This window comes from Anser brachyrhynchus, assembly GCF_964034855.1.
Source record: "Anser brachyrhynchus genome assembly, chromosome: 16".
Taxonomy (NCBI): domain Eukaryota; kingdom Metazoa; phylum Chordata; class Aves; order Anseriformes; family Anatidae; genus Anser; species Anser brachyrhynchus.
In genome coordinates, this window is record NC_137734.1 from 10,842,597 (window position 1) to 10,870,245 (window position 27,649).

Sequence of the window (27,649 nt, forward strand, 5' to 3'; positions counted from 1 at the left end):
CCTACCAAATTAACAAGCCGCTATTCTATTTATCAGGCTCAAATGACACTTAAAGCAGCTGTTCTCCCTTGTTCTGCTGATCTGCAGAGAATATAGGCAAAGCTTTTGGAGTTGTGTTTAGTCCCTTTTCACTGCTGAGCAGCCTGTTTTAAACATCACCTCCTCCCAAAGCAGTGCAGAAGTGTTTTCTATGTATTAGCCTGTCCATTGTGGTTATAATTTTGTCAGCTATTCTCTTCTACTTGGATTTCTGCTTCTTCTCAGTGCTTTTTTTTTCTTTTTTTGAACACCCTTCTCTGTCTAACTGTTGCTCTGAAAAAATCTGTTGGAAAGTTGACCCTCAGCTCCGCCTCTTTCTTCCCACTTGAAAACCAGGGGGACAGTCCTGTTGCAGCAGTCTTCAGGCAGAGGCATTTTCAGCTGATGGTAGCAGAGAAAAGGCAGCTAGGGGTTGTTTTCTGTCACTATTGTAGAAACAGTTATGTAATGGGAACAACTGAAAAGACCTGCTGGTAGAAATCATGCTCGTCAGACCTTATTAAGGGCCCGTTCCTGCAAGGGACGGTATCGGGCAGCCACACTCCCTGGAGGGATCATTGCAGATGCTGGGTATGTGTGTGAGCAGATCTGCAGCAGTTGCCTGAATGTGATAACAGCGGTGTTTTAAACTCTGCTGCAATGAGATAATTATAGCTGGAGCAACGTAGAGGAGGAAAGGTGGTTTTTGTTGTCTGTATGTTCGTGTGTGTTTTAAAGTTTAATAATTGCATGTGCAAAAACCAGATGAGTTTACCGGAAATGGGACACAAGTATTTGAAATGTATCAAATGTCCCTCTCTGATTTCAAGGCTATAATTGTGCTTTCCATACACTACAATTGTACCCTGTAATGGTATATTAATCCTTCATGCTGGCTATTTTACAGCCATGTGTGCCTCACGTGTGCCACAAGCTGTTTTTGTTTTTTATACCTACTTGGTTGAGTTCAGTGCAATGGGATAGATGGAAATAATTAATCAGGAAGATGTTTAGCCACTGACAAAGCTGCAGCCTAGGGCACCAAGACTCGCTTTAGAATAAGCAACAGAGTGTCAATTGGTTTTTGTATGTTGAATGGGGTGGTGGTGGTGGGGGGGGGGGGGGGGGGCTAATATGAAATAAAGTCGTGTCTCCTTTTGTCTCTGTGTGATTAACAAGCCGTTTGTGAAGGCAGTTGTTCACTGTTCCCTCTGGATCTCATAACACAGCAAGGATTATTTCTGAATAGGAAAAATACCTCCTTTGGCTGTTCTTTTCTTTTATTTTTCTTGGTATGTCTCCTAAAACATGGTAGTTTAGGTGAGAAAGAACACACTGAGATAACATGAGCTGAGGATACGGGTTTATAAACATTTGTAAAAAGCATGGGGAGATGGGAATTGCTGGAACAACTCCACACGCCATGTGTTGGAAAAACTTGCAAAAATCATGAGATTAAAACAACACTTTGCTGACTGCAGTCATGTATTTGCTTGGTTTAAAATACTGCACTTGTATTATTCTCCTAGATATCTGTCATGGCTGATTTTGTAAGAAACTCCTGTTACTAGCAGTATTGGATGCCTATTCCATTATAGGCTAGCTTATTTAAAAAAAATAAATCCTCAATTTCTGGAGATTTCATGTTTCCCCAGTGTTACAGTTCCAGTTTTCCTGCCCCAGAGTGAAACAGAACAACAAAGAGGTCAGGGTTGTGCCATTTAAAAATAATAATAAAAATAAATATATGACACAAATATGGAAGGTGAAATGCTAAAGGTACAAAAAGCCCATAAATATGTGCTTTAATAGATTGCCAACACAATTTAAAATAAAGTGAGTTAGAATATTTAAATGCTTAAAAGTGACTATGGTTTAGTATACTTTCCTGATTCAAGGTCACCTTATTTTGCAAATAAAGACATCAAAAGCAGTTGTAAAGTCACAGAGCAACAATTCCAGATTTACATGAGGATAATTAGAACCGGAGAATAAAATTTGACCCAAACTCAGCTTTTCACAGAAGACTTGCATAAACATACAATATCAATGAGAATAGATACGGGGTATCATTAATTGAAGCAAATTTATGGTGCTGATGTAGACTTCCAGCGTTTAAATTAAATCCCACAGGGGTGGGGCAAGGGGGCTTTTCACATCTTTTTTTTTTTTTTTCCAAATGGAAAGACTGTATAAGTCAATGAAAACCTTCTGCATCCAGGATGTCTCTTTTGGAAGAGCAGTTGACAAAATGTGTTTTCCTATGTTTTGCTCTGATATTGTCAAACTAAGATCTCTAAGTGCAATCAGAGTAGTAACTAAGAAGTTAGTACTTACATCATAAAGGAATAAGAGGCAGCTATACCTCACATTTATAACATGACTTTAAATTAAAGCTAATTAATAGCTTTTTACTAAGATGTGTTGCTTTAGTATGGCAGTAATAGCTCCTCATCATATTTTTTTTCCCTAAGTTTTTTTTTTTTTATAGGAAACCAGCTAATTCTGGCCAAGCTGCAGTGCTTTGGAACCCAGTAGAAGCCTTTTAAGAACTTGGCCAGCTGGCAGATAACCAGTTATTTGTTCAAGCTTGCGTATGATGCCATGATTTGTACCATGGAAATAGGGACGTGTGGGGCTCACATAGTCTCACATGTGTAGACTGTTTTGCTTGCAATCCTTTGATTATCTAATTCAAAGTTAGTTTCTCCATTTTGGATTTGAAATGTGTGTAGATAACTTTACACAGATTTTGTGACATCAGTTTAGGCAACTTAGTTAAGATTGGACGTTGCTTATCTGTTTTTACAGACAAAACGTAGCAAAAGGTCTTCAGAAGCCATCACGTTTGATGTTACTCTGTCAGTAAAATGATATCACGGAACATTTGGGGATTGTTTTGTTCCTACTGAAGGAAACAGCACACAGCCTTCCTTTTTCCAAAAAGCATCCAGAATGTTAGCTCATCCTGGAGCACTTAGGGACTACCCTCCAACAGTACCTGCACAAAGGAAAAACGTGTTCAACGACCAGAAACATGGGCAAAAGATGTTTTCTGTGTTACTGAACATGTTTGAGATGCTCGAGGAGCAATGTTTGAGGCAAAGAGAATGAGCAAATGTGTGGTGTGGTGAAGGTGAGAAGTAACCTAGGACAGTGGGAGGAAGATAGGCTGACATGAACACAGTGTATTGATGTTTTCATTCATCCTTCTCTACTTATCTTCAGTTTTGTTGGGTGATGAGTATAAAATGACATAGCAGTAGAACCAGTTGAATTGTATGAGTTGGAACATTCTCGTTTTTTAAAATTGACAACTATCAATTATCACATGAAAAATTTTAAAAGCAATTAAATATTTCAAAACGAAAAAATGTCTATTAAAACATTGTGCTGATATCCGCAGGGGAAACCTATGGTATCAACAATTTCCTTTCTTTTGAAAACACTGTTCTTATTTTTCCATTTTAGAACTTCAAAACATTTTTTTTCCTTTCGAAATGAAAAATAGCATAGTCAAAATTTCCCTTAAAGGAAAACCTATTTTTCAGACAGTCCTTATTAAGGCATGATTCTTCTTAGCTTCTATTCCAGCACCAAGTCACAAAATCTGTACCTCCTTTGTAAACATTTATGGGATTTAATTACAAGATAATTACAAACTTTCTCCTTTAAAAAAAAAAAAATCAAAAAAAGAAATCCCAGGGATTTGTTCTGTGCTTCTTTGAAATAAAGCTCAGCTGTCACTCTGGAGAGTCTTAGATTGTCAGGAACATTGGTTTGCATTCACAGTACCAGACATTGTAACCTTGTGGAAAACCTGTGTGTGCATCTGCATTTGTGTGCCTCCTCCTCTTCTCTGTTTGATATCAGTCTGTTTTTTATTCTCTCCCTGTCTGGCTTATGTTTTCTATTGTCTTTTTTTGTTTGTTTTTTAAAGAAAAACAAAAAACTTTCTTTCCTTACTTCTTCCTTCTTTCCATAGTTGTTTTTACTTCCTCTCCTGTACTATCAAACGAACATAAATTATTTTTTCACACTTCTTTTTCTACCCAACTGTTTTCAATTTTCCTCGACTCTCCAGAGTCCTTTCTTCTTGACTTTCTCCAGACTCTTATTTCCCCTTTGTTCACTTTTATTTTTTTCATTAGGCTTCATTATTTTTATTTTATTAACCATACTGTTTGCTCTCATCTGTTCCCCCTGTTTTACCATCCTCTCAATATTCTCAAAATTTCTCCTGGCTCCCTCACCATACCCTTCATCACATCCCTAACACAACACGGCACAGCGTGTTGATTCTTTCCTAACTGCCTCAAACCTGCACCTGGTACCCCTTCTCACATGCACATCTTTCTGCAGTTGTTTTTGGTTGCATTAGGACGGGGATGAGACAAGGATTTTTTCCCTGTTCCCATGAGGATCTGGAAGCACGCGGTCTGTAGGACATTCAGATGTGGATCTCTGCAAGGTCCATTGAGCAGTTTGTGGATAGTTACAGATCATATTTTAACTGACCCATACTACCCTAGAATAAAGACTTGATGTCTTTCATGGGTGTATGAGATCAGACTCCTCTCCGCAACATCTCTTTGATTTTGAGATTGTGCTTATGTGAGAGAAAACAGCCTGGTCTGCCCTCATCTCTTCACATTCATACAATGTAAGAATTTGCAACTGAGGGAAAACGTTATATGCTTTTATCAGGGAACTATTGCTATTCTGGAAAACTTCGAATGAGAAAGAAGCCTGGCATAAAGCCAAATTGCTGTCATTTACAAGACTCTCACTGATTTTAGTAGAAAGAAGGGTGTCTGCTTCTGTGATGGTAACATTGGCAGGTGATCTAAGCACGTTTGCTAGAAGGACAATCTGGAGGGAGAATTGCTGCTCTTCTCCAAGAGAAGTAACACTTGTCTTTGGGCAACCTCTTTTTCTGATCTAATTCTTACTTTGTTGTTGTGAGTAGATGCAACAAAGATATGAAAAATAAGAAATGAAAAAAATAAGATATGAAAATAAGACTTAATGCACACCTAGCTTTGCAAAAAATCAGTGGGAGGCAGTTTTACTGCTACTTCTGTGGAGTCGCACAGCTAGAAAATTAGTTTCTCTTGTAATAAACAAGGAAGAAGACAGGTCTATTTGGAGAATGATCAGAGAAGCCTTAGCATTTGGAGAAGTGATACGTGATATGGTGCTTACAAATGAAATAGATCTGCTTTTGAGTAAAATATTATGAATAGTTGCAGAACACTTTAGTAAAATAATACTACATCCATTCAGAAAAAAATGCCTTATCTTTAAGCTTGAGAGGTTTGGTATTTCATAGTTTATCCTTAAAGCTGAGAAATCAAAGGATACAATTTCAGTGGAAGCAGTCAAAACTAGTAACATCAACACGCAGCTACAGTTATTTATGTAATAACAAGAAACATCAGAAGCTTGCAATGTTGTCCAACTGATGCCATGGTCATTCCCTCATTCTTTTTCATTTCTATGAAATTCATAATGTAGGTTGTCTTTCACTCCCTTGATCTATAGTATTCCAGACAGATTTAACCATATTTCTTTATTTGTTGCCCTAACTTTCAGAATTTCCTCCCTGATGATGTGCCTGATCTGAGATATGAATTTTGCTTTGCAATTTAAATGCCTTATTCCTCAGAGGAAAGAAATATAGAGAGTATGTTGATAACAGAATTGTTGAAAATATTAAAACATTGAGATTGGAAAAATATTAGGCAGTGTTGATTAAAGAGCTTAAAAATAAATCCATGCCATCTCTCATTATGCTCCTTTAATAAAGTTATCTACCCATCAAGAGTTAATCCCAACTTTTTTGTCGTATTTAATCAGAAAGGGGTTTAACTGAAGGCTAAATGTTTAAAATTTACTTTATAAACTTACTTGTCTTGCTTCTGCTTATACTGAAATCAGTGGTAAAACATTAGAACATGTGTCCTAAAAATTTATTTCACTTCTTTGATGAATAGAGAGTATGTACAGTATTCATAACAGAGCTTCAAGAACAGAACAGGTAGAGTGGAGCATTTGGGATAATGCAGGGAAGAAGGAGGCAATTGCAAAATAAACTTAAATCTGGCAGGTATACATTAATTACTGACAGTAATATTTTGTGGATATGTAATTTGTTGCATCTGTTTCAACTCTGATTGCCTCCATGATAGGTTTTTAGGATTGAATCCTTGAATTGTAAAGATTTGGGGGAAAAATATTTTCATTACTTACTGAAGTACCTGCTATATTGCTGGTCATTGCATAACTAATTTGTGGTGCATCTTTATGCCTCAAAATGTCAAATATATACACAGTATACATCTGATATATAAAATGAGGTTTAGGAAGTGTTTCAATTCTTACATTCATTACATTAATTCTTTGAATTTTAAATTGCAAACTCTAGTGACAGTCATGACCGTGAAAGGAAAAATAACATTTTAATGACATAGCTGATTTATATCTTGCGTTCATAGCTTTGTTTATCTGGATTATAGTCATAACACTTGCCACATCTTAGATATGTCATGCACTTTGAGAGGTGTATTTAAGCATTAAACCAGGCTGCAATGTTAGTGTTTTGGAACCTCCAAAACAGATTCTAACTGTTCTACTACATCTAATTTGTAACTAAACATAGAAAAGGATTTTAAGTATCTCATAGGATTAAATTAACACTCCCTCATTTCTCTGTTGCAACATTTTGTATTGTAATGTTCTCAGTAGTTCTACTCCTTTTTTCACAATAAATCCAGTATATTTTTTGTTGCAAAGGAATTAGAAGGGAAGGGGGGAAAAATAATAACCCAAAACCAACTTTACCACAAACTTTGTTTCCCGCCCCGCCCCTCCTCCCCCCCATTTAAAGCTACTTGAAGTGAATTGTTGATTTAATTGTACCACAAAAAATTACCTGAACTTGCCATCCTCCCTCAACAAATGGAATTAATGTTATTGGAACCTTGGTAGGATTAATCTTAAGTCATAAAAGTCTATAGCTGCTGAGCACCTATTCATTAAATTCTTCAAATAGTCAAAACTCCTACCTTTGATTTTTCTATATGAGAAAGGCAACTGACATCTGGTCCTTGTTAATGCCATCAGTGTGTTTACAGGGTTCAGAATTCTATGTATACCAGGAAAACATCAAAACATCTTGCATAAATCTGAACATATACACTATGTAACATTTACAAATAAGAGTTTCTGGTTCTGAAAGAGGGCAACTCAAAAAAATAAATGAAAAAAAAAACAGCAAAACCAAACAAACCCACCAACACCACTCTAACATTCAATTAGATCAGACAAAAATTTTAACTCTTCACTATGAAGAAACTTTCTTTTTGTCCAATAATATAGAGTTTGAGGCCAGTACAAGACAAAATTCTGAACACATTAAAAATACATTTCTAAATATCTTTTGACATACAGTCTAAAGTGTCCAACTTCTGAAGGCAAAATGGTCATTTGAAAAATGGAAAAAAACCACTATCTTGCCCATAAATGACAGTTGCAGAAATTAATGTTTTAATTTAAGTAAAACTTATTTTCTTCATTTCAATATAACCAGTTTTTATTTCACAAAACTGGTGAATAATTATTACCCTTCATGTTCCAACTGACCAGTGCTATTACTCCCAGAGTAGATGATATATTTCTATATATAAGCAGAGTGTTTAAACCATAGATTTCTCTGGTCCCTGCATTTTCATTTTATCTTGCTAAACAACTCCATATTGCACGTAAAATTCTTGCTGGAACTATATATCTTCTTAAAATATTTCATTGTAATTTAGAAAAAGAATATGAAAGTACAAACTTATGAAAAAATTATGAATAAAAATATAACATCCATTTAAATAACGAAACATTTACTCACCTCAGGCAGGTAGCTGAGGAGAATGTACTTCCAGCCATATTTGAAAGTCATAGCAGAAGTGCTGTACATTGACCGGCAGTTCTGGCTTTTCTCATTGCAGGAGACTTCACTACAAGTCAGGTGAAACTAATCCTGCTAAATCCTTTGATAAATCCTTTGATTTATCTAGAGCTTTACAGGTAGCTAAGGTTTTAAGGCCTTTCTTTCTCTTAAAAAATAAGTGACTGACAAAAAAGAGGTAACTGTAAAAGAACTGCAGTAGCACTAACGCATCCTGGCATTGTAGTAGCCGCCTATGGGCAGAAAGGACAGCAGGATGTGCTCAATAGATTTTGTTTAGCTGTATTAGAAATGAACTTCCAAAAGTGTTTACTACATACCTTTCTTACTGGTCTTCAGCTGTCTGTATTGTTAATGTTCTGGTTCTGCTTCCTTTTCATATAAATCAGAACTTACAATCCATGAATTGAAGATGTGAGAGGACTTGCTTATACTGAATATTGAAGTCATGTTGGCAGGGGTGGTACTTTTAAAGGGTTATAATTTTTTTTCCCTCCCTCTCCAACGCAAATGTCAAATGGGACTAATGCTGTCAATTCATGTGGTCCTTTGTATGTACACAATAAAAGTTTGTACATCAGGTATGCAAGATGTAAAAGACCTGGTATATAGTTCTAGAGGAGCAAGCAGCTGATACTGTCGAAGCGTAACATGGTTTTTGCTCAGACCTGTTGGTTACTTGTCTCGTGCCTTTGGTATTGGCACCTATTAAAAGTTGAAAGTGAAGGCCTGAAGGCTTTATTTGGTGTCCCTTTCATAGCAGGTTCTAATCGCAGAAGGAGATCTGTGGGTTTAGTACCTTTCTTTTTGGAGGGGCAGGGCATTTGATTATCCTGACACTAAAATCAAGCCACTGAACACTTGGTTTCTGTCCTGTGTGTGGTGGGGGAGAAAGGTTGATGAGCTCTGGGGGAGTGCAGAGAGGGCAAACACCTCTTGCTGATTCCTTTGGGTTCCCTTGCCAGGAAGTCCTGGTTTAGCTCCAGGGCTCTTCTGCCAAGGATGTTGGTGGCTTATAGATCTATGTGCAGCTGTGGGCCTGGGGCCGCTTTTCCTTTGCCCCCTTCAACAGCTTGGAAACCTCTTCCTTCCCCAACAGAAAAGCATTTTTCCTCCCCGCGCCCCTTCTCCCCCCCCCCCCCCCACCCAGCCCAGGACCCTCACTGATCCCAGAAGTGCTGCAGCTCTGCTCCAGCAGTGTTTCAGGAATCACAGGACTGCCAACAGCTAGCAGCAGAGGAGGGGGAGCGCAGTCTGGCTCTGGCTCCTCTTCTTTCCCCGCTCCTATCACACTGGTAGCACTACCACAGCCTGGAGACAGAGAAGAGATGGGGCAGGGATGCCGCAGGGTTAAGGATTAAAAAAAAAAAAAAAAAGACGGTCTGAGTGGGCTGTGTAGGGTGGCAGAGTGAAGCAGAAAGCTACCATCATGGATAATGTGACTATATGGGTAGCTGGTATGTGCTTGTAATGTGCCATCAGCATCGCTACTGCTGTGGTGTCGGTACCTCATCCTTCCCCATGCTGACTGCGCTGTGTGCTGTGCGGGGCCTGTCCTGAGCCACGGCCCTGCCTGGCACCTGCTGGCTGTGGACTTCAGGGACGTGACCAAAAGCCTCTCATACTTGTGAGCGTGGGAAGAGCCCACAGCATTTTGTACAGTTTGATTCACAAGGTATTCACCTTGTCCAAGCCATGCTCATAGAAAATGTAGATATGGATAATGCTATAAGATAATGCTTTTAGATGGATAATGCTTTCTCCTTCCTCCTTCTCACCCTATGTTGTGTGAGGGCTGGGAGGGAAGGCTGTTCTTTACAGCTACCAAATGGATGTGGTATTGACGAGAAACAAAGGGGTGATACCAGGACAAAGGTGTGGATAAGGTCTGGAGTTGTAGCATCCAAACCAATTCCCTCTTCCCTACTGGCTAGGGATATGATATTTTGGTGAGGTGAGTCCTGTTCTGCAAGACCTGCTTGGTTGCTGTTCCTTCTGCTAATGGGGCACCAGGCTAATGGGGCCTGGTGTAGGTTCCATTCTGTTTCCCTTTCTGCAGCTCTGCCTCTCTGATGTGTGGGGTATTTATTTGAGTGGAAAATTTTGTTAAGCAATTACTAAACATGAATAAACATCACGCAGGCTTAAAAAAAAAAAATCCTTCTCTTTGGTTGCTTTTTATTTTTGCTAGAGGCATAGCAGTGGTGCTGGGCATTGCACATGGGAAGCTGTGCTTTTTCACAGTTCAGAATGTACCACACACAGGCTGTGAAAGCACGTCACTCATTGCTCCATGCAGGGAATGAGCTACGCATATAGGCAATCTTTCCTCAAGTTTTCACAAAGGGGAAATTAAAAAGCAGAACAACTTCTTGAAGCAGATAAATGCTTGAAGATTGGAACCTTAAAAACTGTTGGTGAACAGTGGTTGAAAAGAGTAATATAATCCAAAACATGCATTCTTGGATGTTCTTTCAGTGAGAAGAACTTTCTAGGATGTTTTGGTTGAGTTTTGGAACTGCACAGTGCTGGATTTACACTTTCATTCTTTTTCTTTTTAAAGGCAAAAACAGGCAATTTGCCTTTTTTGTATTTTCCTGACATTTTTGCCCTTGTTTTGGTTTATCTGGTTCGCATCAGGCTGAACCTGGCCTAATATATGACTTGCATATAACTCTGCCAGAACCAGCTGGAGGCTACTCACATTTGCCTGAAACCTCTGATTATTTCAGCTGCCTCTGACAGTGATTACACAGGGAATATTCCCTAGGGAATTTGGTTTTGTATTCACCCAACATGCCTCTTCGGTTGTATAATAAAGAAAGTTAAACCGAAAAAGGCACAGACATGTTTTTGTAACTGAAGCTTTTCAAGTAAAACCTCAATTTTACTTTTTCATTCTGACTGTGTAAGATGCAATCTCTCTTCTCTCCACAGGCTATATAGTTTCCTACTGCTCCTTTCTATAAAGCATAAAGATACAGTTTTATTTTTCAAAAATAATAATAAAATAAAAATATTTAATATTTAGGTCCAGATCTTTAGGTGATTGAAGTTCATAGGTCCAAATGGAGTTGTGCCATTTTGAACTAGCTGTAACTTTTGACCTGAAAGTACTTTGTAGCTGGTGTAGAAACTCCTAATAATTTTGAAAGGTCTCATTACAAATAGGCACAGAAGACTGACTTTGAAATATGAAAATGTGCTGTCATTTTTTTCCCTGTAAGATAGCCTAGTTAACTTCACAGCCCCTTCAGAATCTGGCTAGTGCATTTGTTCTTACTGAAGCTAGAGGGCAAGGTCTTTATGGATTAAATACCCTCTATTGCTTCCCAATTTCAAATGTGCCTTCTGTTAGTATTTGCCATCTCTGCAGGGTTTTCTTTTTAATTTGAATGGGTTCAATTAAATAAAAAGCACATCCTAATAAAACATGTATCAAAACTCTTACTAAGAATTATGCATTTTGTGAAAGCAAGATATTGCAAAGGAAACATCAGCATTATTAAACATACAGCAATCCATTTCAGGACCCAGCATAGCTCCTGTTGGGCATTGTGTGTATATGTTTCTTCCCAAAGCTGTAGAATAACACTTTTTTTTCCCCTCGCCTGAATATATTCTGTTTTCACAGACCTGTGAAAACAAGGTCTTCATAACAGCTCGGTTGCCTAATTCTGGAACTGGATACTAGACATTCAAAATGTGTGCTGCAAGGTGGAAGAACACTATCTGGTGACGACACAAATGCACTACTTAAAACCAAGATGTTTGATGGGTATTTGTGTGTGTTTGCCGAACACATATATGTGCTCTAGAATTCTTACTCAGCAACTAATGCAGGGTGTTATCATGGTATTGCACATGAATTCAGACTGGAACTCTGTCCAGAGGGCCAGGTATCTTTTCCTGTTCTCCCTGAAGCTGCAGTGCCCCAGCACTGGTCAGGGTTTCTTGCAGGTGCTTCCAGATGATTATTTGTCCAGATGAAACACTTCCCAGAAGTGTACCTGTCCTTGGTGGAGTCTACGCTAAGAGGTCTTTGGGAGTCTTCGAATTTCTCTTATGAAGTCCTGGCACTCCACCATCAGGAGAGCTGACAAAGGTGTATAAAGCACAGACTTGGTTTGGAAACATATGGCTGTTCAAGTCTTTGTATATTTGAAAAAACAAACAAACAAAAACAGCTGCAGTACCATAAGAACTTGAGAGTAAATTAAATAACTTTGAAAATAAAATCTGAGTTAAAAACATGAATTCTCCTTGCCCTCAACAGCTTAAAGATGATGTAGTTGTTAGAAGAGCAAATGGGCACAGAATTAGGTGACTTAGAGATTTGAGTTTTTTTCTGTAGGTAGATGACATCAAGAACTTGGCAGACACGGTTGATGTTCAGGCTTAGGCAATTCAGACTGTTCAGACTTCAGGCAATTCAGACTGCCAGGAGAACAAAATGATGGCATCCTGGAAAGGAGCAATGCATGGAGCAGTGTAAAATGGTTGTGTAATTGTGTAAGTACTATGGGCAGAATGGGCTATACAGCCCGTGAACCTCTCCTACATCTTGTATCACACAATGCTTCAAGTGTGGCAAAAAAGGTTCAGTGCCTACAGCTCCTCCTCTCTCTTAATTTACCATATTCCTCTTTATTTTATCCAGATGGTTAAGAGTTATTTTAACTTCTGAATCATGTAGTAATTCATATTACATCAATTTTTTTATGAACAGAATAGGAATTCCTCTAGTCTCTGAGCTTTCTCTCCCAGCTAAAAGGTAACTGGATGCATTACTCTAAGAGCTCTTTGAATGGGATGTGCTTCTCTGCTCTCCAGGCTGATTCTTAAGGTTGTAAGTCTTAGTTACAACTAGTGCCAGCTGTAAAATCAAATTTAATTTAATGAAAATGAGAAATACATATTAGAAATGTATGCTTGGTTTCTTTTATGTGTATGGAAAAAATGTTAGCCACTGCCAAGTAATTAGGATGCTTGTGTGGCTGCTAGCAGATCCTCCCTTGGTGCTTTGTCGGAAAATGGGAAAAACAAAAGTCTCACTCAAGCTTTGTACTGGCAGCTTGAATGCTCAAGCCACTGAGCTGTGAAGCACATTGTTTTCCTTTCTGTAAATGAATAGAAACCATAAAATTTATATGATAGATTTCATTTAATGGAGCTTTCTCAGTTTTGCTGAACAGATAAAGATAATATTCTTCTCTTTCTGCTTGGGACAGGATGCCTGCATTCCAGCCCAGAAAGTCCTAGACAGAAATCTGGGAGTAATACACAAGGACAGGTTAACTTCAAATGAGAAGAGATGGGTTTTCATGGGCACAGCTGTCTCCCTGGTGTGGGGCAGTTCTGAGCAGTAAACAACATCTTGATTTCACTGTCCATGAATGTTACATGCGCAGCCACTTGCCTGGACTGCAGGCAGGACAATTAGAAACACTCCTACTGTGCTGCATGGATTGCTACCTCTAAGAAATCTGTGGCGATGACCTAATTTCTCCAATATCTTTCCTTTCTTCCACCCAAACTCAAATTACAGGGTAAAAACAGGGCATGCAGCCCCACAGATCTGAAGAAAAAAAAAGTTTCTTAGCGGAAATATTGCTGAAAGTAGTATTTTCACAAAGAAGCTCTAATTTTATCTAGGTGGAGTTTAACAGTCAAAACTTTAGTAAAGTGTTCTCAGCTGAATCTCTTTGTAAATGTGATGCCTGTTACATGCCTATAAAACTGCACACAGCATTTCATACTGCACCATGACTTACCCGTGTAAGGTTTGATAAACTGAAGTAATTTTGATCCCTCTCAAAGAATAGATATTTTATGTGCTATTCCAATTATGGCAATTATTTTTTTTAGCTTCACACTGTATTCAAACTGTTTGCTTTTATTTTTAAATTAATATGAAATCACTGATGGTAGTTTTATGCTAGAATGATTCTTATACCAGCTCCTGTCAAGGAGGAGATGAGTTTCAAGAACCATGTTTCTTTAATGTCTATCAGTTTGCTCTGGTAGGAATTCTATTTCTTAAAATACCTATGTTGATTGTATTATACAATGACTAGGCTTGCTAGACTGACTAATATCAGGGAAAGAGATGAAAGGTTTCACATCCCGGTTTCTGCACTTGTACTTGTTATTAAATCAGCATGATACTGATACTTTTGATATTCAATAATATCTGCATCTTTTTATTAGTCAAAAAATATACAACTTCTTAAGAATATAATTTATATGACAGTTATTGTTCCCCCTTTTTAAGCTTGTGACAAACTTCCCACTTCCCATTTCTAGTGAAAGTTATCCGTAATCGCAAAGGTACCTGATTACAGCGCTAAAAGATTTTTTTGGCCAAAGCATGTTTCATCTCAGTGGTGCCAGTGTTTATATGGGAGAATGTGAAAGTACAAAACAAATTTTGAAGATATTGATTTCACTTATTAAGCAGTTACATACAATTTTATACAACCAAAGTGTACAAAAAAGAACATTCTTAAAATGGGAGAATTTGTTGATAATTTCAGTCTATTTTCTCTCTGATTTTTCTGTTAGTTCACAAATATAGGCTCTCATGGGTCTTAATGCAGCTTTATTAATGTTTGGTTAAATAAGGAGCCCATAAACACGGAAGACTGTGTCTAGGCCAGGTAATATTCCCCACAGACAAGGAATCTGTTGAATAGCTGAGTTCTTGTTCTGCTTTATCTACACATTTCACTTGGAGCTGATTCTTGAGTGTCTCTCACAAGTTTGGTGAGAATAAGATGTTTTATCTCCCGCCTCAACAGCATGTCTTGATGCTCTGTGTTGTGCTCACCCTTGCTAAAGTCGCCATTTAAACTCATCAGTAAGAAGTTTATTGTTCTGGAGATGAGAAGTCAATTTCTGAATTTGAGTGAAGTTTCCTTGCTTTGAATATAGTGTCTACAAAGAGTTGCTGACCCTATGCTCTTTATCAGGGAGCTTTTAAGAGTCGGTAGAAATATTTGGTGTTCAGAAACTGCTGTCCTTATGGGTAAAATTAATGTAGCTAAATGAAGATGCCAACGTCTGAGATGATCATACCACGTTTTTTTACGGTCAAAAGATGGAAAATTGTGCCTTCAGAGCATCTCTTGCTAAAAGGAACATCTGACTCGGGTTGCGTGATTCTCACCCTGGAAAGATCTGTTTCTCTCCAGTGGATAAAAAGATGATATTTGCAGGTGTCTAGACTGATCTACAAGTAAAAATAATATTGTAGAGTTTATTTGCTGCAGTGAACATTTCAAGCATTGCAGATAATGCAAAAAGCTTTGGTTCAATAGAAAACATTTCTGAAAACCAAAGTAATTGTGTGTTGATTAAAGGAGCAGCAAAGAATAACACTAACAGGAACTTTATAAATGTTGAGTGGCAAGTACTAAAACATTTAGTTCTTTAAGGCAAGATCTGGCACATGATTCATGGTGTATGTGGGGTATTGATGCTTATCTTTCAATGAAAATTGAGAATTATAAGGAATGCAGAATTAGGCTGTCTGGTAACGTAGGTACTGGGTGAAGTGTAGAAGAATTCAGAAGACTGAGTCTCCAGACGCAGAAATAGGTTTGGAGCACAGGTAGTAAACACACAGAAAGAGAAAATATCATGTTAACTTCTTGATTTTTGTCATGGTCTTTAGTTATCTCTGTGTTCCTAAGATCCAGAACAGTGTTTGCCCCATTTTTAAATTTATTCTTAAAATAAAAGCAATATTCAAGTCTTTGGACTCTGTTTTATAGGGCTTAATTTATCAAGGTTTAATAAAGACCAGAAATGATAGAGGAGTGCTATGGAAGTAAAACTTTATTACCATTTTTGGTTAACTACCTATAACAGCATCTGGCCTTGATATCCTCTTAGATATAGGAAGAATAAATTCTGGTGTTTGAAGCCCTGCTGTGGGAAGGTCACACTCCCCTCCAGATGTTGCATAAAGTTCCTCTTTCAGTTGACTTATAGATGGGAAGTGGCATCTCCTTGTAACTCCTCAGTTTGAAATGGTACTCTTTGAGTCTGAGGGGAGGGTTTCATGGTAAAAGTCTGGTGAATCTCTGAGAAATAATTCTTAGACTAAGAATGCTCTTTGTTTCCCTATTTTAGTTCTTTGCAAAGTAGTCAATGCTTTATTGTTGCTCTCTTAATAAGTGACACATTTTTTTCTCATTTCTCTTTCCTTAAGGAGTTGATTTTGTTAAACACTGCAGTGTTTTGTCTGAGTTGCCTCTATCTCCATAGCAGTGTAGGTTTCCGTAAGAATGGACAAATACTCGCTTACCATGAAAGGTCTGTAAAGCCCAGCACCATTTCCGTGCTTTGAACAAAGGTTATTTATTTATTTATTAGGAGGAGGAGATGGGGGGGAGGTGAAGCGCATGGGGGTTGTTTTCCCTGTTATAACAATTCTCTTGGTTGCACTGCAATTTTGAACTGCACATAGAAGTTTGGCTAGGAATTATTTCTTGGTATTTAAGGAATCCTTGGCTTTTGTGTAGGTAAATTCTTGCTTACTGGAAACTAAGGATAATCAGAAATGCAGTCTGAACAAGTAAACTAACATATTCGTCATCTGATGGATAGACTTCTATGACCAGATTGTGTAACACTAGGTACAGAAGGCAAATCAGTCAGATTGGGTTCACTAGACGTGGAGCAGAGAGAGAACCAAGATTTCCAAAGAACCTTGTATATCTTAGGAAATTGAGATATGCAAAAAATACACTAATAAATATTAGCAAGACAAAGAAGGTGATCTTTTCCTTCTACTCAGCACTGGAGAAGCAACAACTGGCACATGGTGTCCAGTGCCAGGCTTCCCAGTACAAGAGAGACATGGACATACTGGATAGAGCCAAGTGAAGGACCACAAAGATGACAAAGGGACTGGAGAACATCTGCTATGAGGAGAGGCTGAGAGAGCTGGGACTGTTTGACCTGGAGAAGAGGAGGATCGGGAGGGATCCCATGATTGTCTATAAATACTTGCAGAGAGGATGGAGCCAGTCTATTTTCAGTGGCGCCCTGTGCCAAGACAAGAGGCACAAAATGAGAGGTTTCCTCCGAACATCAGGAACCACTTTTTGACTGCAAGGGTAAATATTCCTGAAGATATTCAAAAGCAGTCTGGATGTGGGCCTGGGCCACTGCCTCTGTGTGGCCATGTTTGAGCAGAGGGGTTGGACCAGACAACCTCCAGAGATCCCTTCCAACCTCAACCATCCTGTGATTTTGTTGAAGTAGGAGGTAGTGTGCAAAATCTGGACAGAAGCAACCATACTTGCTTGCAGCTGGGCAAGAAAGAAGAGGTGAGTCCAGGATAAGAGTAGTTTTAAATGTTTGAAAGTATTATCTGTTACTGATCTGGTCCTAAATCTATGAGGAAAAAGGAGAAGAAACAGGGATTGAACTCTTCATCTGCAGTCAAGAAAGCCTTGTCTACTTAGAAGTTGGATGACTAGATATTTCTGAATAGAGTCCTAATAAAATAAACCTCAATTTTATTCATGGTTGCAAAGCAATTACAATTGATTGTTAGCAGACTAGTGGCTTTTCTAGCTCATTGCTCTTTTTTCTAATTACAAAGATAATGGCTTTTGTTCAAATCAGCCAGGAAAATTAACAAATCGGTCTTCTAGTGACAGACATCACTAAAGACAGAGTTTGTTTTCACCACGAGTGAGATTATGGAGTTTGCTGGGGTTGTTTTGAAAAATATTTTCCTGGCAAGAAATGCTGTGTTTTTCCTGTAAGTGCAATATTTTGTAGAAACGCAGAAATTATGACAAAATATCTTTCTGAACAACAAAAGAGTGTAATAATACTGAAGTGGGTTCTTAACTTCTCTAGAATGTAACGCTTTGCTTTCACATTTCAAGACAGCATTTCATTTCAAATTGTACATTTCAATTTGTCTGACCAAAGGATTTTTGCAGACCAACACTATTTTTATGAAATGGAAAACCTGGTTCCTCCCTAGCTACGGAGCTTTTTGTTGGAAAGTCTGTTTTTTGATATGATGATGAATAAAGCTTGGCCCATAATTCTTTAAAGTGAATTGGGTTGTAATGGTTAGATCTAAGGCTCAGCTGAGTTGGGATCATTTGTTAGGCTGGGCAGTTTCAGCGTATAAAATTTGTTTAGTGCTTTAAATTTCATAATTCACCAAAACAAATATGTTAACCTTGCTCAGAGTAATATTTGACTCCTTTTTATAAGGTTCCAATTACTTCAGAAACCTAAAAACTGCAGCTTGGAATATAGAATTGTAGAATACCCTGAGTTGGAAGGGACCACTTGCTTTTGTCAGTGTGTTCAGGATACATACAATTATTCTGCAGTCCCCTTGTATGGGACTAGCCTTATGAGCTAAGTAATAGATAGACTTCGGATTTCCCTGAGAGCACACTGGTACATGCAGAGTTTTATTCTGCTCGTTTTGGTCTCTAGGGTCCTAAATCTTCAGTCTTCTGCCTTCACCACCCCCCACCCTCTGTTCCACATCTGTTGATGACACAATGTCTCTCCTTTATAGTCTCACTGGGTGCTATGTCAAAAATGAAGCTGAAGTGCTAGTTACCTATGTATTTCTTTTACTGGTATATGCTGGGCCACAATGTGACCTATGATACACTAATTCTGTAAAGGCACTGGAAGTCCAAAGGCTTCAGTGCACGTGCAATCTTCAGAACACTGGCTTCTGTCTTCAAGTAGACCCCACAGACTTGTACTGCTATGCAAATATCTAGACGGTGATCATGTATTCTGACCTCAAGCTCATTGTACAATGTCTTTAGCAGTTCAACAGAATAGACTACTGCAGATGACTGCTACTAATGTTCTAAGTGTTGTACGTGTTGTCCTGACTCTTCAGGATTGGAGCAAGTATTTCACAGTGCCTCATCTTCAAGGTCTGTGAGCAGTACTGGTCTTGAAGGTCTTAGTTCTACTTGCTTTTCTTTTTTTTTGCTTTAGGTCATACCTGAACTTGCCTAGCACATTTGATTAAGGAGGTGGCAAGGCTGTAAGCCCTCTGTCAGCCCTGCCTGATGAGGAATGCATACCCTTTTTTCAGTGGGAGACAGCTAGTCACATGGATGTGGATCGCATAAGGGCCATGGCTATATGTAGATTCTGCCATTGACATTAAGACTGATACCGAGCCATGTGGTTTGCAGACTATGTCAAATCTGTGCATCCTTTTTGGTTTCTAAAAGAACTGCTGTGATAGCAAGAGCCTTATTGTGATTGATGAGGGACAGAGAAAACAGTGCCAGATGTGCTGCCTGCACTGTCCTACTGTCATATTTAGTCCTTACAAATGTCTCATATTGAATCTTTAGGGCTAAGAGGAATGCATTGGGTGCATGCCGCAGCAGACTTGCAAGCACACGATCCTGGGGAGAGCAAGGGCTCTATCTACCCTATACTGAGTGCCGCAGTGACTCAGACAAAATACAGAAATAGGAAAGAGTTGGAGGAAAGTGCTGTTGCTGAAGGATGGGAATAAAGCGAGAAATTCAAAAGGGTCTCTGTAATGTGCCAGTCCTGTTGACAGTGGGGGCTATTCCCTTGAAAAGGCAACGCTCTGGAAGTGGGCTGCAGTTTCATGTGTGTGAAAGAGGTGGGTGTGTATTTTAAATTTGCATCTTATTTTTAATTATTTTCTTTGAAATTTCTTTCTGGTTAATTTTTGTTTGATAGAATAATCTGGTTTTCTTTTAAGTTTTCTTGTTGATTAATTCAGTTTTTCTTGACAAATCTAGAGTTCCTCAGGTTTCATGAAAATAAATAATCTAAAAGACAGACACGTGAAACCAGAGAAAGGTACTTAAACCTCTGGATATACAACTTGATTCCCAGCTTGGGGTCTGGTATTGTCATTTGTTAAGAGAGCCCTTGCTGTAAATGTTAAATAACATCCCTTTGAAGAGGAATTCCAAAGTTCTTGATTGTTCTGCAAAGGTTCAGTCATGCTTTACTGCCTCTTCTCAACTATTTCAAAATAGCAGATTTTCAAATATTTATTTTTAATGTAAGAAATATTCTGCAAGACCTTTTGTTTGGAAGTGGCCCCAGATTTAGAGGATCCATGGGACACTTCCAGCTGGTTTACAGATACTTGTTTTCTTCTCTCAAAAGTCACTTAGCCAATAGTCAAGCAGACAGAAAACACTGTTATTTTGAGAATGCTTGAATGAATGTGCATGACTTTGTGGGCTTGAACCAATTTAGTATATTTCAAATGTAGATAGGAACTGGACTTCTTCAGCTGTGCCAAAAAAAAAATTGGTCGAGTTTCTTGCATTTCCACTGGTTATGTTTAGCTGACTGAGGGGAGAGCTGATCATTCTGTTGAACTTGCACTGCTGAAAGTTAGGGGAAAAAAACAACCACATCTTTAAATAATTAAGCTGTGTACATTTGATAGGGGATAGCTGGTAAACACATGGAACACTGCTGTAACATTCACAGAAAATACACATTTTTGCTCCAAGTTCTGTATCAAACTAATTTGTTTATTCCTTAGTGAACCGTATTAGACTTATATACGCCCTTTTTCTTGTAATTTGGGTTTTTTGTATTGTTTTGTGTTGCTTACAATAAAAATCTGTAGCATCAAGGGATGACAAATGTGTATTCAACTTATTAGTAGACGCTTTCCAAATATTGAATGGAGTTAATTTTTACTGTGCAGGTTTCATACTGAGCAAAGAGGAGTTAATTCCTTTGCTGAGGTCAGATCTATCCCTCTGGGTTGACTATTGCCAAATCACAGTTTTGGTTGGTCAGACTCTTGCTACAACGTTGCATATCAACCTTACTCTCCATAAATTAGGTGCTTTTTTTGAAGAAAGGACACTTTAGTATGCCTTTTTGAAACCATTCAGAAGACTCAAGTGAAAATAGATTTAGTCCTGTGATAATTTTCATAATGCTGGAAATAGTAGTAGTGAGTGTAGTGTATGAAGAAATAGGGCATTGAGATAATTCCAGAAAGGTAGAATGAAATTTGGAATGGGTTAGTGACTTGTAATTTTGGGGATGGGAGTTGCATGATTAAACTATAAAGGTTGTGCGTATGTTGAAAAAGATAACTGTTCTCTATTACTGCTGTTATTTCTATGTGAAGTGCTGAAATAAAATTACATGTGATACATGGGGATTAATGAACAAGGAAAGCAAAATAAACACTTTTATTTTGTGGCAAAATGCCCCATTCGTTGTTTTTCTTCATCATCTTCCTTTTAGTTTTTTTCTTAGGCTAGACTTCAAGGAACACTAAGCCAACATAATCTGGTATTGTTACTGCAAGAGGCAATTTCATCTTTCTTCTGTTCCCCAGTGCCTTCTTTCCCTTGCTTGTGCCAGCCTTACCTGGCAGCACAGGGGCTTGTACAAGAGCAAGGGAGGGAGAGCAGAGCAGAGACAAAATGAGGAGCTTGGGTGGGAAAACCTTTTGCCTGTGGAAGTGTTGATGCCAATGACTTCACATGATAGTGGACTTATCTCATGGTTTCACCTCCTTACTGCTAATTTTCTTCTTTTTTTTTTAACGTGTCTGAGAAGGATGGATAGAAAGAGAAAATGGGGTAAAGGAGAGAGGAGTAGAAAAGGAACAATAGAAGGGGATTCCCTTGTAGGGAAGACCATTAGGACTTGCCTGGGTATGGGATAGTTCAGGAGAAACCCTCAAATGAGTATTAATAGCAGTGGGGACTAAAGGTGATACACAGTGCGCCTAGGAGCTTTGCTGGCTTGGGGAGTATGGAGTCATCTACATGAGGAGGTGCTTTCAGAGTAGAAAACTAATTTGAGACCCATGCAAAAGAAATAGAGTGCTCTGGAGGCGATAACAGAATGAAGACCAAAAAGTCCCCATTCCTGGTCCAGCTCTGAAGAGAGTGAATGAGGATATAGTAATGATGCCTCAGTGAAGTCTACTGGGCACTTTTTGACAAAATATGAGTCCTTTCAATGAATTCGACTATTCAGCTGAAAACTTTTGTAGAGCTAGATCACCTCTTTCCACAAGAGTACAATTTTGCTAGCAAAACAAAACATGCTCATGTTTCCTACAGGGCAGCTGCACATCGTGAAAGATTTCAGATCAGGCACTATAATTTCAGTGTTCCGCATTTCACAAACAAACCTGTTTTACTGATTTACTGAAACACTTAGTTTTGACTCAACTAATTCTTAACCATTTAAATACAGAGAGGCAAGGCAGTGTACCTTAGTGCTCATGACTTTTGGCTGGGGATGTGGGATGCCATCATTCAAGTTCTAGCTCAAAAAGTGTGTGCTTGTAGGATGAGCAGCTTGAATTTGTTTTTGTACTGCGGTGGAGTGAACAGCACTCTCTCCTGCTGCATGGTGCTGGGAGCCTCCCCGCTGTGTAAAATCTCTGGTTTGAATCAGGTAAAACAAAGGTTGATGTGGCTATCTCCTGCCTCCTAGATGAGGGTCCTCCTAAGATCACAAAAGCTTTAGTGGCATGAAATTTGCAGTTTTCTCCAACTCTCTAGTGTCAAAGCACTGACAACTTCTATGACTTTTACTGAATAGCAGAAACTTTCCATTTTGCAGACCTTTAATCTTTTGTGTGAAGTCTGTCTCTTCTGGGGTCAAAGTGCTGTTCGGCACATTTACCTGCTTTTTCAGCTTCTAAAAAGAATAGGGTAAATTCTTATTTGATTACTTTCTTTCAAGATGCACAAATATTCTGTGTATGTTCCATAATGTATCTTCTCCAATTAAACTTTTCTGATGCTTTTGAAAAAGATCAGGGAAGAATGCTCTTAATGTATTTAAGTGACATAATAGAGTCTGCATTTACTTAAGTACTAGTTTTTATGAAATTAATCTATATCAGAAACGCTCTTTGGTATCATTACTAAACAAGTTACCACAGAAATTGTAGCCTCTGTAAAATCAGGAAGCATTTTAACCTTGAGGGTTATTTGATATGGCTCAAAGACTTTATTGGTATGTTACATTTTTTATTGTACTTTGCAATAAAATTATCATCCGCTTTTGAGTTTTTTGTGGAATTTTTCAACTTAATAGACTCCAGAATTTTAGAGATTAAACTTTGCTCTTTCTCTAACTGAAAAGAAACTTTTTTTTATTTGCTTGTTTTTTAGCACTTTGGAAATCAGCATTGATTAATTGATACATCATTGTTGACAGTTTCATAAAATCACAGATTGCTCAAAGCCCCAGCCAATCTGGACTTGAACACCTCCGGGGATGGGGCATCCACAACTTCTCTGGGCAACCTGTTCCAGCACCTCACCGCCCTCAGAGTAAAGAATTTCCCCCTTACATCTAATCTAACCTTGCCCTCTTTTAGTTTAAAGCCCCTTTAGTTTAAAGTTTAGTTCAAAGTAACTTTAGTTTAAAGTTACCCCTTGTCACATCACTGCACTCCCTGACAAAGAGTTTGTAAAGCAGTGATTGAGAAAGGCCTAACTGAAGAGGTTATACAAGAGTAGTGCCTGTGAATTACTGTATGAAAAGAATGTATTTGGTTTGTTAATCCTTATGCAAAAAGCATATAAGATGCACTGAACAGTGAGGACCAAGGTATTGTGTAAACTCATGCCCAATAAGGGGGGTGGGTGGAAATCACTTTCTAATGGGATGTCTTTGTGTCATCCTGTTCCTGATTTGGAGGAGAAATACTGAAATGGCTCATTCACTGCATGTCTCATTAATTTTTTTCAATATTGTATATGATTGTTAGCTGATTAGACTGTTGTTGATTTTTTTTATTTTTTTTGAGAGGACAAACATGCAGTGCTTGCAGAGAGCTAGGACTTAACGTTCCCTAGCAGGGTTCTGACATGCTTAGTTAAAATAAATAATAATAATAATAATAAAAAAAAACACTTCTGGGTTGAGTAGATGGGGGTCCACAGCTTCATCAAAAAATCCTGCAAATCAGTGAGTGAACTTTCTGATTGTCTCTGTTGGTGCCTGCCTTCCCCAGTTCTTTAGAGTTTTTACCTTTTTTCCAATTCTCTTCCCCATCCCATTGGGAGTGGGGGGGATACTGAGCAAGCAGCTGTGTGGTGCCAAGCTGGCTGCCAGGTTAAACCACAACAAACATCAGTTTCAATTTTAAAATTTATTAATAATGAGGTCAACTGAATCCTTCTCTTCTCCTGGTTCAACAAGTCCAGGTCCCTCAATGTCCCCTTACAGACCAGGTGCAGCAGTGCCCTGAGCATCTTTGGCCCTCTGCTGAACTCCAGTTTTTCCATGTCTGTCTTGTACTGGGAAGCCCAAAAATGGGTGTGGTGTTCTGCATGTGGTCCAATGAGTGCTGATATGGCTGAGGATAGAAGGGACTATTGAAAGGGGATAACAGATTCGCTTGGTCTCCTGGCTATTCTCCTTGTTCCTACAGCCCAGGCCATCCTTCATCTTTGCTGTTAGGGTACATTGCTCATGTTCTTCTCACTGTCTGCCAGCATCTCTGGGTCTCTTCCAGCCATGCTGTTTCCCAGCCAGTCAGTGCCCAGCCTGTATTGCTGCAAGGAACTTCTCCTTCCCAAGTGCAGCACTTTGTGAACTTTGTCAAGGGCAAATGCAAAATTCTTGCTGGCCCACTTCTCCAACCTGTCTAGGTCTCTTGGGATGGCAGCTGTGCTCTTGAGTGTATTGTCGCCTACAGCAAATGCTCTGTTGCTTCCTCCATGTCAAAGATAAAGGCAGTAAATAGGACATGTCCCAGAAGAGGCTCCTGCAGTACTCTGCTTGTTACTGGCCTTCAGCTAGAGCACAACCCATTAAGCCCTATCCTCTGAGCCCTTCGTTCCAGCAGCTTTTTAATTCTCCGTCTGCCCAGCTATGCAAACTGCAATGTCTTGACTTGTACACCAGGATGTCGTCCTAGTAGTCCCTGCTCTCCCCTCATTCACTAAAGTCAACCTCCTGTTTTTATGTAACAAATCTGTGAGTCTCTATTAATAATTTCACTGTGACTATCAGAAATAAATCTAACAAAGCCAGTAAGCATTAAGTAGGCCTTAATATTACTCTGACCGTGCTATCATCAGGTAAAAACAAGAGTGCGTAGCCAGGGATGACAACCCTTTCTGCTGTGGTAGACTTTGGTGGTTTAAAGGCATCAACAGTGATGCATATGCTACCTGCTTTTGCTAGAAATACTGAATTTTGCAGTTTTTCCCTCTGTTTTAAGATATAGGGTAGAGGACCACTGACCAGCAGTCAAATTTGTCTCTAGACTCCAGGCAGTGTTCAGCCAGATGGAGTGTTACTAACAAAGTTAGATCTTGGACTAACTTGCTAGTGTAACCTCCTATGCAGGGGGAACAAGAAGCTAATAAATTCTTGTTGTAGCTTAAGATTATTTGTTCAGTAAGCAGCTTTTCAGACACTAAATCTTTTTTTTTTTTACATAGGAAAAAAAATAAAAAACTCAAGACAGAAGCACGCCAGAACTATTGGCCAGGGAGGTTTTCAGCACAGACCTGAGCAAGATGCTGCAAGACGCAGACTGCACCAGATTAATTCAAAGAAGCAGAGATTAAGGGTTTGGGGTGGGTTGGTGCAACAACAACAACAAAAAAAAACACACAAAACCCAACACCACACAAGCACAAATGAAAGCAAACTCCAAACTAACTGAATGACCCTAACTGATCTTATGTTTCTGTACCTGTTTTGCACAGGAGTCCTCTCTGTAGGTGTAGCTTGTTGAAAGTGGTTTAGGAAGATGATCAAAATATATTTTCTGGTCGTAGTTATGATGATTATGAAATTTAATTTACACTCATATTGGCCTGGTCTTCTGCCTTTGAAGTCACTGAGGTTTATAACACTGGTATCAAGAGGACCAACCTGTACCAAAGACTGTCAGAGGAAATAAGAGAAATGACGTCTCTCACTCAGTCCCACACAGTTGATGTGCAGAGCCCTGCGCTTAGAGCAGCATGTGCCGAGCAGCTTTCTTCGTGGTACAACAGTGCCCTTGGTTGTGCACACAGACTAAGCAGAAAAGCTGCCATGCCCTGTCTCCTAATGAGTCTCAGACATCCTTCACCATCTCCTTTGTGCTTGGGAAGAAAATCATTCTGTTGGGACATGTTCAAATAAGAAGAAATGTCCACGAGTTGTTCTGGTTTTGTCCCTGCTTGTGTAGTCTCTCCTACTTCATGGCAAACTGAACATATTCAAGCACAATATAATAGAGAATGTGGGAATTAGGAAGAAAAAACAAAGCTGGTGAAGACTGATTTCAGTTGGTGAGAGCAGAAAGCAGGTCCCCTACTCAGATCTCTTGAATAAACTTTGCCTAGACCTCTAGAGAACATGCAATAAACAGGAGAGGGCAGAACATCCTCCTGCAGAGCATGGAAAGAGCAGAGCAGATACTCATAAGAGAGAAATCCCAGAATGATGCTTGGAAAGAGGCAAAAGTCTCTAGAAGGAAATAGGGGCCAAAGAACATTTGAGCTCAGCCATGAGATTCAAGCACGTGTGTGTTTGTGTGTGTGTGGTTCTAAGGGCAGAAAGAGGTAACCAGAAGTTGGGTTCTGTTAAATTTGTATGAGATGCCCAGTAGAGAAGGGAATTCAAGGTGGTCTACAGAGCAGCCAGCATTGGTTTTTATGGCTCAGTGAAGTTAGTAACAATTCTTTTCCTAATTAGTCTGCAGACAGATTATAATTTAATGAGTTAATCAGTTATTGAACTCTTTATTGACTTACTGTGGATGCATATTTCAGTGCAACACATGATATATGATAAATATTTGAAATACTAACTCCTGGAAGGAAACATGCTTGTTACTTAGCATCTCTCTGACTGCATGGGACCAACACTGAAAAGAGACCAAAGCAAATGCAGTGACTTTAAAAGTAAATATCTGCATATATTTTCCTTACTTTTGTCCAGTAGGTACATATTTCTGCATCTCTGCAGAGACTGGAACCTCAGTTGAGCAGACTTTCATTCTGAATTCAGAAGATCTCAGATTCAGATCTTTTTCTTGTTTGCATACGCAAAGCTCTTACTACATAGAGTAATGGTTTAGTTTTAAGTCTACCTTTTCAGGATCATTATTTGCAAAAATGACAGTTTGACAGGTTGCAATATTCTTCTGAATATCCAACAATCATCTGAATATTAGTAAACATAATAAAAAAAATTTAAAAAAGGGAATGAACATGTTTTGTACCATGAAGATTTTTGGTAAAAACAAAACACGTTTTTTGTAGAAAGTTCTTGCTGAATTCAGGATGTTTGATTATTATTGATTTAAGTATTCTTCATTTCGAGCAGCTTGTCTGTCTCTTCTTCAGCAGAAAGAAAAGTAATAGGGGGAAAGAATAAGAAAAAAAACTCTAAAGGAAAGCAAGGCTTGTTTTTTAAACTAATTTTGGGGAAAAAATCATGATCATATGATCTGCTTTATAAAGTAGTTTGTGGACTCAAGATAGTATACAAAGAATAAAATCTGACTCCCGTACAAGACAGCTGAGCTTGGATTTACATAACAATCCTCTACTGCTTTATTTATTCTCAGAAAGAGAAGTTTGTGTTTTAAACGTGCATTGTTCAACTTGATTTTGATTGCAATTTTATGGAGTGAAAATTTAACTTCTCTGA

General features: G+C 38.6%; 1 protein-coding gene and 1 long non-coding RNA gene across 5 annotated transcripts in view; one reads left to right on the forward strand and one right to left on the reverse strand.

The window, feature by feature from the left end:
- Positions 1-26,993, forward strand: part of LOC308178988 — a 33,029-nt gene extending 6,036 nt beyond the window's left edge. The window contains exon 2 of the long non-coding RNA XR_013940093.1: positions 25,441-26,993. This is a non-coding gene — a long non-coding RNA (uncharacterized lncRNA). The remainder of the gene's footprint in view (positions 1-25,440) is intronic.
- Positions 1-27,649, reverse strand: part of ASIP (agouti signaling protein) — a 73,261-nt gene that overhangs the window by 20,659 nt on the left and 24,953 nt on the right. The window contains exon 1 of one of the 4 annotated variants that reach the window (XM_080558348.1): positions 8,299-9,684. The exons of the other annotated variants lie outside the window; for them this stretch is intronic. The gene's annotated coding sequence lies outside the window, so the exon portion shown is untranslated. Of the gene's footprint in view, positions 1-8,298; positions 9,685-27,649 lie in introns of those variants that run through there. 4 annotated transcript variants of the gene reach the window in all.